We start from the raw sequence: 12,865 nt of genomic DNA on the forward strand, positions 1-12,865 counted from the left end.
TCAAACACATGGAAACCATGGGTGTTCCTCAATATGCGTACTCCCCGCGCTCCACACTCATGCTCCAAGTGAATTCCCAAAGGAGGTTCTCTTGAGTATGTTCTTGTGTGGATGAGAGTGTGGAGAATGCATAGCATTACATTTGAGAAGCACTCGCACTCCCCCTACTATATTACCTTACGTTGCATCCCATTCATTCACTTCTTCCAGCCAGGACAAAGGTAACAATAGTGATGAAACAATATATACACAAAACGTTTTACTTCATAACTATCAGCTAGCTATATGTTAATTGTTTAATAATGTAGCTAACCAGATAGTATAACAAGCAAAATTGACTGAAAACCAATGTTCTCCAATATAGCTGTCAATTCTTTGTTGGTAGCTAGCTAACAATTATTTGTGACTATCTGGCTAGCTAACAGTAGTAGCTAGCCAGTTAGCTCTATTGATTTACTATGGGCTTGGGACCTACGCACACTACAATGGGTTTTAGAAGCAGGTAACCATGCCAAAATTAACACAGCATGTATTTATTAACGTATCAAGATAAAATATTTTACTCAGGCAATATATGAGATGTGAATAGGCAACATTTCATTCCGAAGTCAGTTTATTTTCTCTCGCTCATTGATTTCAAGAAAATGTTCATAATTTTTTTTACGGTCACGTCATATTTCTTTGCATACTTTCTGTTGAAGGTTGCATCAAATGGAGTGTGCATTCGAGAAGTGCCCTGCATGATCCGTTTCGCATTCTTTGATTTTGACTCATACTCCGACCCTCTGTGCTCGAACCACAGTAGAATGCATTTGGAGAAACCACGTGTTTGTGCCTCCGGGAACGTTTCCATTGATCATCCTTCAGATATTTCTTCAACTTGATTGGAGTCCACCTGTGGTAAATTCAATTGATTGGACATGATTTGGAAAGGCACACACCTGTCTATATAAGGTCTCACAGTTGACAGTGCATGTCAGAGCAAAAACCAAGCCATGAGGTCGAAGGAATTGTCCGTAGAGCTCCGAGACAGGATTGTGTTGAGGCACAGATCTGGGGAAGGGTACCAACACATTTCTGCAGCATTGAAGGTCCCCATGAACACAGTGGCCTCCATCATTCTTAAATGGAAGAAGTTTGGAACCACCAAGACTCTTCCTAGAGATGGCCGACTGGCCAAACTGAGCAATCAGGGGAGAAAGGCCTTGGCCAGGGAGGTGACCAAGAACCTGATGGTCACTCTGACAAAGCTCCAGAGTTCCTCTGTGGTGTTGTTTGTCCTTCTGGAAGGTTATCTTCATCTCTGCAGCACACCACCAATCAGGCCGTTATGGTAGAGCGGCCAGATGGAAGCCACTCCTCAGTAAAAGGCACGACAGACCGCTTTGAGTTTGCCAAAAGGCACATAAAGGACTCTCAGGCCATGGGAAACAAGATTCTCTGGTCTGATGGAACCAATAATGAAACCTTTGGCCTGAATTCCAGGCGTCACGTCCGGAGGAATCCTGGCACCATCCCTATGGTAAAACGTGGTGGCAGCATCATGCTCTGGGGATGTTTTTCAGCAGCAGGGACTAGGAAACAAGTCAGGATCGAGAAAAAGATGAACAGAGCAAAGTAGAGAGATCCTTGATGAAAACGTGCTTAAGACCTCAGGCTAGGGGCGAAGGTTCACCTTCCAACAGGACAATGACCCTAAGCACACTCCCAAGACAACACAGGAGTGGCTTCGGGACAAGTCTGAATTTCCTTGAGTGGCCCAGCCAGAGTTCGGACTTGAACCCAAATCCCCAAATTTCACCACGTTCACTGTTTATTAACTCTTGGAAGTGCTTGCACAACGGATAGTAACATCTCATCCTGTGTTCTTGGAATCTGAATATCTGGACTTGTCCAGTGACTGTTGAGAAAGATCAGCTGACAACAGGGGAAAGTCCTTGTGGCGGCACGGAGAGACGGCTGACAGGAGGGAATAGACCCCACTGGGACAGTCATGGGGTAGCTTCCCATTTCTGTAGTTTCCCATGCTTCGCAGTATGTTGGAAACACCCGCTTTAGCTACAGAAAGTCAACATACGAGAATACCCCTAGAGTCTGCGAGAGTGGGGGCGGAAGATGACTCATTGGCTGACAACATGGTAACGACTGGACTGGAAACGACTACGAGTAATGAGAGCACAGCACAAGAGAACACCACAGCAACTGTCACAAGTTCTGCTGCAACAGTGGGCCACAAACAGATGCAGGTATGTGTCTGTGGTTGGAGGAAAGTTATATCACACCATGGGCTGAGGATCCACCAGGGGAAAAAAGGGGTGTTTGGGTAAAGAGAGACAGAGAACTCGCATTGATTACTTTCTGCGAAAGCAATCAAATCAGTCGAATGAAGCACAGCAACTGGACGCAAACCATAGTTTGCAGTGCATCAGTACCACTGTCATGGAGGACATAAACTCAAGCACCGAAGTAGCAACTGAGGTGGAACCAACAACAGGAGTGGAACTCACCCAGCCTCCCAGACCTGCAGTCGAGAGGAGACTACCAGGGCACAGACCGTATGTGAAGTGGCCTGGCGCCAGTGACAAGAAGTTGTGGGAAACAGTGAATACTGACCTTACTTTGACCCTCGAGAGACTTCGAGGCACAGTGGAGAAGAAGTTGGAGAGGATGGGGACATCATCTATGAGTACGGGACAGAAAGATTTGGAGTGGAAGAGGCAAAAGGCGGGAGAAAGGTTCCAACCCCACCAGTTTCCAGGAGGCAACAAGAAATCAAGCGCCTCGTTCAAGAAAGGCGCAGCTTAAGAAACAGTGGAAGAAGGCCTCGGAAGTGGAAAAGGAGGGCATAGAGGCACTTCAGGCTGACATCAAAACCCGGTTGGCATCCCTCCGTAGAGCAGAGAACCTACGGAAACGCAGAAGGAAGAAAGAACAAACTAGAACTCGATTCTACAAAGATCCTTTCAAGTTCCTTAAAAGTCTCTTCACAAAGGAAAAAAGTGGAGCTCTAAAAACAACAAAGAAAGACCTAGAGGAGCACCTGAGAACAACAAACGTTGACTCAAAGCGACATGAACATCTGGCCATCCCATCAGATATCCCACCCATTGAACCCCCGGAACATCATATTGAGATCAGCTCTCCGACATGGAAAGAGGTGGAAAACACAGTTCGACGGGCAAGAACAGCATCAGCCCCGGGGCCAAATGGAGTCCCGTACAAAGTGTATAAGAACGCACCAGACGTCCTGAGGTTCCTCTGGAGGCTTATGAGAACAGCTTGGCAGAAGAAGATAATACCCAAAGTGTGGCGTAGGGCAGGCGGGGTCCTGATCCCTAAGGAGAAGGATGCAGTGAACATCAGCCAATTCCGCCCAATCTCCTTATTGAATGTTGAGGGTAAAATCTTCTTTAGGGTCATTGCCCAGAGGATGGCCGAGTACCTGCAAAGGAATGCGTACGTCGATACATCTGTACAGAAGGCAGGAATATCAGGGTTCTCTGGCTGCTTGGAACATTCCAGCATGATCTGGCACCAGATCCAAATGGCCAAGGTGGAGAAAAGGGACCTCCATGTAGTCTTCCTCGACCTTGCCAATGCATTTGGCTCTGTGCCCCATGAACTCCTGTGGTCTGCCTTCAGATTTTCCACATACCGGACACCATCACAAACCTGGTGAAGTCGTACTTCCAGGATCTGCAGTTCTGCTTCACCACCTCAGAGTTCACCACCTCATGGCAGTGCCTGAATGTAGGTATAATGGCGGGATGTACCATTTCTCCGTTGGCATTCACAATGGCAATGGAGGTTATCATCAGATCCTCAAAATGGGTTGCTGGTGGACAGCGAGTCGACTCTGGTTTCCGCCTCCCTCCACTCAGAGCCTACATGGACGACATTACAACATTGACCACCACTGTCCCATGCACCAGGAGACTGCTCAGAAAACTCGAGGAGAACATCAGCTGGGCCCGTATGAAGATTAAACCATCCAAGTCACGCAGCATCTCGATTGTGAAGGGAGTACTCTCTGACCTGAAATTCTTCATCGGAGATGACCAAATCCCAACAGTGTCTGAGCAGCCGGTAAAAAGCCTTGGAAGGTGGTATGATGCAAGCCTGAAGGACAAAGACCAGGTGCAACAGCTGCGCAAAGACATCAGTAGTAGCCTACAGTCCATCGACAACACCCAGCTACCTGGAAAGTTAAAGGCCTGGTGTCTGCAGTTTGGTCTCCTACCCCGGGTGTTGTGGCCCTTAGCACTGTATGAGGTTCCAATCTCAACAGTGGAGAAGATGGAAAGAGGAGTCACAGGCTACTTAAAGAAGTGGCTCGGTGTTCCACGATGCCTTACCACCATAGGCCTCTATGGAGATGGTGTCCTCAAGCTGCCCCTCACCAGTCTAACAGAGGAATTCAAGTGTGCAAAAACCAGGCTCCAGATGACACTGAATGAATCTCGAGACCCAGTGGTGAGCAACAACGCGCCGACCTTGGCAACTGGGCGCAAATGGAGGCCAGGAAAAGCAGTCCAGGAGGCAACAGCAGCCCTCAGACATGCTGACATTGTGGGTCATGTTCAGCAAGGAAGAGGAGGCCTTGGGCTAACTAGCCGTGCTGCTTGGAGTAAGGCCACTGCACCAGAGCGGCGGAAGATGGTAGTGCAGGAAGTACGCCATCAGGAGGAGGCTGCAAGGAGGGCCAAGGCAGTCTCTCTTGCCAAACAGGGACAGTGGACTCGATGGGACAGTGTGGAGAAGAGGAAGATCAGCTGGAAGGATCTGTGGGCCATGGAAGCGAGGCGGTTGAGCTTTTCAATCAGAGCAACATATGACGTCCTTCCAACACCAGTTAATCTTCACCAATGGTATGGTGAAGATCCGGACTGTGCCCTCTGTTCCATGCCAGCCAACCTCAGGCACATTCTCACAGGGTGTAAAACAAGCCTCACCCAAGGACGCTACACTTGGCGTCACAACCAAGTCCTTAAAAACCTTGCGTCCGCCCTGGAGGACAAGCGAGCTGCCACCAACTCCCCTTCCACCCACAGCAGCATCACACTCCTTACGGACAAACTTTGTCCGCGAAGGGGTTAAACCACCGAAGAGCGGCTCTACACCATTAGAGCGAGACCAGCTGCGCTTGGCCCGCGACTGGAAAATGCTAGCTGACATTGGCCGGCAACTTGTGTTTCCTCCGGAGATCGCAACCACCACCCTAAGACCTGACATGGTGCTCTGGTCCCGTTCACTCAATAAGGTCTTCATCATTGAGCTCACAGTACCCTGGGAAAACTCAGTAGATGAGGCTTATGAGCGAAAACATCTGCGCTATGCTGATCTAGCTGCCGAAGCACGGCATCATGGCTGGAACACAGAAGTCCGACCAGTGGAGGTGGGCTGCAGAGGTTTTGTGGCAACATCTACAACCAGACTGCTTAGAGACCTGGGAATTAAGGGCCAGAGCCAGCGTTCGGCAATCAAAGCTGTATCAGAGGCGGCAGAAGGCAGCAGTCAGTGGCTCTGGATGAAGAGGAAAGACCCCAGCTGGGCCCCGAAGTGAGAGGGCCAGGAGGTATGCGGTCAACAATGCTTGACTCAGGGAGGAGGCCGCCCCTGCCATGCATAGTCCCATGGGATGTTGGCTATCAACAACAAGGCAACTCCTATGTCTAATTGGGAATGGGACGCAAGCGTAGGATTGATCACCCTGTCGCTGGCCGCCTTTGGGGAGGGTGTATAGTGTGAAAGGCCGAAACACCCTAGGAACCAAAGGTACACTACTGACGATGCGCTCCCCAAATTTCACCACGTTCACTGTTTATTAACTCTTGGAAGTGCTTGCACAACGGATAGTAACATCTCATCCTGTGTTCTTGGAATCTGATAATGTGAGAAAAGTCTCTCTCCATCCACTGAGGTGGTGGGGATGCACAGATGTGTGAGCTAAGGCTGGAATACTGTCCTGACGAGCTGCCCATCAGTCCACTGCAATCTCTTCCAGCATCTGCCTTTATCGATGACCATGTACAGTGCCTTGCGAAAGTATTCGGCCCCCTTGAACTTTGCGACCTTTTGCCACATTTCAGGCTTCAAACATAAAGATATAAAACTGTATTTTTTTGTGAACAATCAACAACAAGTGGGACACAATCATGAAGTGGAACGACATTTATTGGATATTTCAAACTTTTTTAACAAATCAAAAACTGAAAAATTGGGCGTGCAAAATTATTCAGCCCCTTAAGATTAATACTTTGTAGTGCCACCTTTTGCTGCGATTACAGCTGTAAGTTGCTTGGGGTATGTCTCTATCAGTTTTGCACATCGAGAGACTGACATTTTTCCCATTCCTCCTTGCAAAACAGCTCGAGCTCAGTGAGGTTGGATGGAGAGCATTTGTGAACAGCAGTTTTCAGTTCTTTCCACAGATTCTCGATTGGATTCAGGTCTGGACTTTGACTTGGCCATTCTAACACCTGGATATGTTTATTTTTGAACCATTCCATTGTAGATTTTGCTTTATGTTTTGGATCATTGTCTTGTTGGAAGACAAATCTCCGTCCCAGTCTCAGGTCTTTTGCAGACTCCATCAGGTTTTCTTCCATAATGGTCCTGTATTTGGCTCCATCCATCTTCCCATCAATTTTAACCATCTTCCCTGTCCCTGCTGAAGAAAAGCAGGCCCAAACCATGATGCTGCCACCACCATGTTTGACAGTGGGGATGGTGTGGTCAGGGTGATGAGCTGTGTTGCTTTTACGCCAAACATAACGTTTTGCATTGTTGCCAAAAAGTTCAACTTTGGTTTCATCTGACCAGAGCACCTTCTTCCACATGTTTGGTGTGTCTCCCAGGTGGCTTGTGGCAAACTTTAAACGACACTTTTTATGGATATCTTTAAGAAATGGCTTTCTTCTTGCCACTCTTCCATAAAGGCCAGATTTGTGCAATATACGACTGATTGTTGTCCTATGGACAGAGTCTCCCCACCTCAGCTGTAGATCTCTGCAGTTCATCCAGAGTGATCATGGGCCTCTTGGCTGCATCTCTGATCAGTCTTCTCCTTGTATGAGCTGAAAGTTTAGAGGGACGGCCAGGTCTTTTTAGATTTGCAGTGGTCTGATACTCCTTCCATTTTCAATATTATCGCTTGCACAGTGCTCCTTGGGATGTTTAAAGCTTGGGAAATCCTTTTGTATCCAAATCCGGCTTTAAACTTCTTCACAACAGTATCTCGGACCTGCCTGGTGTGTTCCTTGTTCTTCATGATGCTCTCTGCGCTTTTAACGGACCTCTGAGACTATCACAGTGCAGGTGCATTTATACGGAGACTTGATTACACACAGGTGGATTGTATTTATCATCATTAGTCATTTAGGTCAACATTGGATCATTCAGAGATCCTCATTGAACTTCTGGAGAGAGTTTGCTGCACTGAAAGTAAAGGGGCTGAATTATTTTGCACGCCCAATTTTTCAGTTTTTGATTTGTTAAAAAAGTTTGAAATATCCAATAATTATCGTTCCACTTCATGATTGTGTCCCACTTGTTGTTGATTCTTCACAAAAAAATACAGTTTTATATCTTTATGTTTGAAGCCTGACATGGGTTAAAAGGTCGCAAAGTTCAAGGGGGCCGAATACTTTCGCAAGGCACTGTATCTGGGTCACTATTCTGCAGTCACCTGGTTCAGAGCAGGGATGGCATGGACATAGGATAATAAGGACTTTCTTCCACCTACCACCTGGGCTGGAACAGTTAGTGACTTGATCCAGGTGAAGGCAGGAGAGTTTCTCCAGCACAGTCTGCAGCTTGATTGAGCATGCTGCCATGGCATACAGGAACAACTCAGTGCAGGAGACCCTGACTTCCTCTGGAAGTTGCCCCAGCAGCTGTATGAGGGCGCCAGCCATTCTCATACTGCATTTGCAAGTCCTCCATCTTGCTGGCGACGTTGTGAGCTGTTGGTACAGAGGTCTCCTCCAGCTTAGTGGCTAAGCTGACAATCTTCACACTATGCTCCACAATTTTTTATTTTTTTTATTTTTACCTTTATTTTACTAGGCAAGTCAGTTAAGAACAAATTCTTATTTTCAATGACGGCCTAGGAACAGTGGGTTAACTGCCTGTTCAGGGGCAGAACGACAGATTTGTACCTTGTCAGCTCGGGATTCAAACTTGCAACCTTTCGGTTACTAGTCCAACGCTCTAACCACTAGGCTACCCTGCCGCACATTGAACACTGCCTGGGCCTTCTGCTGGGCCTTGTTCCCTCAGCAGCTCACAAAGGTCCTGGTCACACTTCACCGTATCCGGTAAGGTCGTAGTGAAGTCGGTGAGCACATCCATGTAATCCACAGCACGTATCCAGGAGCCCCACTTGGTCTGCACAGCATACACAGGCATTATAGTAGAATGGACATTTTCAAGCATGAATGATCTCAGCTCCAGATGACGCTGGGTTGCCTGACGGAACACTTTCTTCACCAGAGCACACAGCCTGTTCACGTCCTCCAGCACCAGGCTCGGGAGATGGGCAAAGCACACAGCCTGTTCACGTCCTCCAGCACCAGGCTCAGGAGATGGGCAAAGCACACAGCCTGTTCACGTCCTCCAGCACCAGGCTCAGGAGATGGGCAAAGCACACAGCCTGTTCACGTCCTCCAGCACCAGGCTCAGGAGATGGGCAAAGCACACAGCCTGTTCACGTCCTCCAGCACCAGGCTCAGGAGATGGGCAAAGCACACAGCCTGTTCACGTCCTCCAGCACCAGGCTCAGGAGATGGGCAAAGCACACAGCCTGTTCACGTCCTCCAGCACCAGGCTCAGGAGATGGGCAAAGCACACAGCCTGTTCACGTCCTCCAGCACCAGGCTCAGGAGATGGGCAAAGCACGTGACGTGTTTGTCTCAAAGGCCCTTCAAGATACTGGTGAAAGCCGTTTTCATGTAGCTAGCGGAGTCGCTTACAAAAGCTCACACATTATTAAAGTCAACCACATTGTTGTTGAGACAGGACATGACAACTTGGGACACTGTGTTAAAGTTTAATTTATCCAAGAAAGGCAGATCTGCTACAACAGGTCGTTCACACACCGGCTGGTGTAGGATGGCGAGTCTTCCAAAGGCATCGAGGATGACATAAATGTCCTTCCCTCTACAGCATCTTTGATGTCCTGCACATATTGTGGATAGAGCTCTGGCAGGTATTCTGTACTCAGATGGGATGGCGCTGGGATAGACCCTCCCTGCTTGCAGTGTTTCTTCAGAAATGTGGGGAACTTGGGCCCCTTCTCAAAGTATGTCTGCCTTGATTAATGATCTTGAGAAGTCCAAGATGAATTCCTTTCTCTCAGCTGTGGAGGGAATCTTTAACAGACAGGAGGCCAGAGGCTGTGTTCTTGTTTGGACTGGAAAACAATTTAGAAAATAAATAACAAATGGTTCATTTGGTAAAATAAGAATTCTCAGGTTGAGTTCAATAGCAGGCCTACAATGGATCTCAATCTTTGAAGCTGAGCACACTCTCTCCTGAAGCCACCCACACACACAGACTGCCCATAAACCTGACAGGGGCCTGGAACACACAGAAACAGACACACAGCCCATAAACCTGACAGAAGGTCTCTCACACAAAAATATTTTCAAACAATGAAAGATAACAAAAAAAAGTCACTAAATATGCCTGTGACTTGCTGCTTTTGTCTTTCCTAACTTGTCACTTGTTTTGATAGCTCCACCACATCACTTTGGCTAATTTGTTAGCTAGCTAACATTACTTCAGCTAAGTTAGCTAGCTAGGCTAAATGATGTGATGGAGCTGGAGTGACAGCATGGAAAGTGACAGCGTGGAAAGCTTGCCAGGCTAACGTTAACTAGCTGACTTAGCTGAAACAGGGGCACACTGAAGCAGCTACTATGTAGATACAGACAAATGGATTTGTCAAGAACAGATATTAGCTAACTACAACAAACCTACTAGCTAGTTTATATATCTGTCGCTAGCTAAAGCATCCAAATGTTTACCTGGTCCACTAGCCCTCCTATTTTTGTGTCGGAGCGACCTCAGGTGCTCCACCTCAGTTTGACACCGTACGTAATCGATTGAATGCTGACAGACTTTGCAGACAAGTACTCCTCCATCCTCGTACATTTCAGCTGGAAACTCCCTGACCTTGTCCCTGGCTGTTATTCTGGTCGCCAAACATTTACTCCTCAGCTCCTCTGCTGTTAATCTGTTCTTTTTAATCTGATAATTCTTTCCTCAGAACGCTGTCATTCATTCGAGATACATCAATTTGAGATACATCAATGAAAACGGTGGAAAAACTGTTATTCAACAATTCAATTTTATTTAACTTTGCTATCAGCTGGCAGCTTTTTAGCTTTAGAATCCTATGCATTTTATTGGAAATTCTGCGGATTTTCGTCGGAATTCTGCATGCGCAGATTCTGTGCGGGTCTAGTCATACGTGATGCCTTTCCTGCTTTTACTTATGCAGGAAAATAAAAGTAAGGCATGTGATATATAATTGTCACTCTAAAATAATCTCATATAATTATAGTTCATACAGGTTTTATACCAACTCTGTATAAATAGCATCTAAAATATACATTGAGTGTAGAAAACATTAAGGACACCTGCTCTTTCCATGGCAGACTGACCAGTTTAATCCAGGTGAAAGCTATGATCCCTTATTGATGTTACTTAAATCCACTTCAATCGGTGTAGTTGAAGGGGAGGACCAACTGACCTACTCCATGACCAAATTGGCTGACATTTTATACTGTCATAATAACATTCATGTCCATTCTTGTATTCTAATTCTATGGCTTTGACAGCCTCGTCTATTTCAAAGTTATAGAGAAGTCATAGAAAGGTATTTTTCACATCCATGTTTCACCTAAATGACTGACTGAGTCACTGAACACACTATAGGGAGCAAATGTGAACTGTTTACTGTGTGTGTGTGCCCCTGCTTATTTGGGTAATGATAAAATCATATTGTGTGATCCACTGTCATCTGGTTATAAACTCAGACCACCTATGTCTTGATGAGAAATGTTATCCCTGTCCGGGAACAACCCCTGAGCTATGAGGAAGTACATAGTTCCACCCAATGAACAAATTAAGTTAAGAGACAGCACAGGAGTTGAATAATAACATTTTATTTTAAATAATAATGAAAAAAGTCATTCATAATAATGGAAAAGTAATTCACTTTGATGGCAGTTCCACCACCTATAAAACTTCACACCTCAACCAGCCCTTAGACAACATCTACATGTCCCTTCAAAGGGTTTTAAAAGGAAGTAACTACTGTGAGTCTGTTTCATGCATCGCTGAGTCAATCTTACCCTGCAGGGTCCAGTGTGGGTCCAGACCATGAAGCGTATCCATCACCAATCATCTAATTGCTTACAACTATTTGCTTCTCTCAGATTCACTAACATGTAAGATACGGTTTAGTCCAATAGAGTCAATGATCAACTCAGGCTTTTCTTTTTTAAAGCAGCAGCAGCAGCAGAGTATAGTCCCTCCTATTAGAAGCATTGAAGCAGCCCACCTAACGGGTTCAGCTGAAAACATAAGGCCATTACTCTGCAGGACATTGTCAGGGTTTTGTGTCAAGTCGAAGGCAACAAAGGAGGTAAAGATCAGCTGGGTTAAACCAGCCATGATGAACAATAGTCCAATAAAGTTAATCACTTCGGCTTCAGACGGATTCCTCTTGATGCAGTTAGTGCACTTTGATCTGTAGAGGAAGAATATCAGCCCTATAAATAATATCAGCCCGAGCATAAAGGAGAAGGAGGAGAAGGATACAATCAGTTTCCTTCTGTACTGCAGAAGGTCTAACATCCCTAAAGCACATGACCAGGTCACCATGGAGATTATCCATCCTATGACCCCCGTGGTGATGGCCGCGACCTCTGTTCCACTTGTATACAGAGTTCTGCTAAGTATGGCCCCTCCAATCAGGAGAAAGGCTGCAGCCCCCTAGCCGAAGTAGAGCGCTCCCCCAGTTCCCTCTTCTCTCTAGTCAACTTATTGGAGGAGTCGCTGAGGATTGCCCTGGCCTTCCAGGAGACAGGAATGAGGATGAGAAATCTGGCCAGGTTGAAGAATATTCCTGTTATAATGATCAACTTGTATATCTTGCCCTTAATGTAGTTGGTGGTCTTGTGCCCGACCATGGAGACCATGACTCCCAGAATCCCCAGGATAATAGCCATGATGGTCATGGCTCTGGTGGCCTGCAGGTTGGAGCTCCATGCGGAGCTTGGCATGGAGTCGTAGACTTCACACTGAATCTGGCTCATGCTCCTTTTCACACAGCTTATCCACAGGCCGTCCCAGACCACCTCCGTGGTGACAAAGATAGCTGCTGTGAAGGTCGTCTCCATCCAGGTGGGGAGTGCACACACTACAATGGTGGTGATTAATCCTATGACTCCCAGGACGATGCCCACAATCTCCATGCCCATCGACATACTGGGTCCCTGGGTACATTTCTCTACACCTGCCCTTCCTGGAGGAATAAGGATATGAGTCAACAAAGACATTTCAAAACCGCAGAGATGTTGAACTTCCAGAGATCCTGGAGCTATGACAGCTTAAGTCTTTACAAAGTTCTAGAACAGCAGATTATTTCACTCTGAAGTTTGTTGCTGAAGTTACTGTTACATAGGAAAGTATTTCCACCAGTATGTTTTATTAAAATGACAGATTTATGTGTGTGTGTTCTGTCTGGGGTAGCGTTTCTAATTAGTGAGATTGAGCTGTGCCACCTGCTGTCCTAATGCCACCAGGATGCAAAGAGGCCGACCCTGAAGAGGAACATTAATATTTAACAACACTT

General features: G+C 46.5%; 1 pseudogene; it reads right to left on the bottom strand.

Moving 5' to 3' along the window:
- Positions 1 to 11,427: 11,427 nt before the first annotated feature.
- On the bottom strand, positions 11,428 to 12,497 carry LOC135534097 (claudin-4-like; annotated as a pseudogene).
- Positions 12,498 to 12,865: the final 368 nt, after the last annotated feature.

Source organism: Oncorhynchus masou, unplaced genomic scaffold, assembly GCF_036934945.1.
Source record: "Oncorhynchus masou masou isolate Uvic2021 unplaced genomic scaffold, UVic_Omas_1.1 unplaced_scaffold_2998, whole genome shotgun sequence".
NCBI classification, from domain to species: Eukaryota; Metazoa; Chordata; class Actinopteri; order Salmoniformes; family Salmonidae; genus Oncorhynchus; species Oncorhynchus masou.